A 693-nucleotide genomic window follows, 5' to 3' on the forward strand; every position below is an offset into this window, starting at 1 on the left:
CTCTGCTGCTGCTGCTGCTGCTGCATTTGTTGTTGCCGCAGGGTGTGCCATCTCTGTACAAGGACGCTGCAGCAGCGGCGGCTGCTGCTGCTGCTGGGGTCGCCAAAGTGCTGCTGCTGCAGCTGCGCTACCTGACGGCCAAGAGCTGCTGCTGCTGCAGCACACAAACAGAAATAATGAGATTGCTGCTGTGGCTGCCCGCTGCAGCAGCATCGGCGAAAGCTTTCCTGCTGCGTTGCACTGCAGCAGCAGCAACTGCTGCAGGGGAAACAGGTTGCTGCTGCGCCTGGCACGAAGAGCAAAGGGGGCTGCTGCTGCTGCTGCTGCTGCCACCGCTGCTGCTGATGGTGCTGTTGCTGCAACACCCCACGCCCGCTGCTGCTGCAGACACGGAAGAAGCACCAATTCAATTTTGCTGCTGCGTCACTGCCGCAGACGCAGCAACAACACGGCAGAGTGCTGCAGCAGCAGCAGACGGAGCATGCAAAGGCTCAAGCCGGTGTCAGCAGCAGGAGCAGCAGCAGCGGCAGAAGCAGCAGAAGCAGCAGCAGCAACACACCTGGAGAAGCTGCGTTTGCCCCTGCTGCTGTTTGCTGTAGAGATCCGACTTGCAGTGGAGATTTTCGGTGCAGCCGTAGTTGCTGTTGGCAGCAGCAGCAGCAGCAACAGCAGCACCGCAGCGGCAGCAGCAGC

This window comes from Eimeria tenella, genomic scaffold (assembly GCF_000499545.2).
Source record: "Eimeria tenella Houghton genomic scaffold, Eth_scaff2889, whole genome shotgun sequence".
In the NCBI taxonomy this organism is placed as follows: Eukaryota; Apicomplexa; class Conoidasida; order Eucoccidiorida; family Eimeriidae; genus Eimeria; species Eimeria tenella.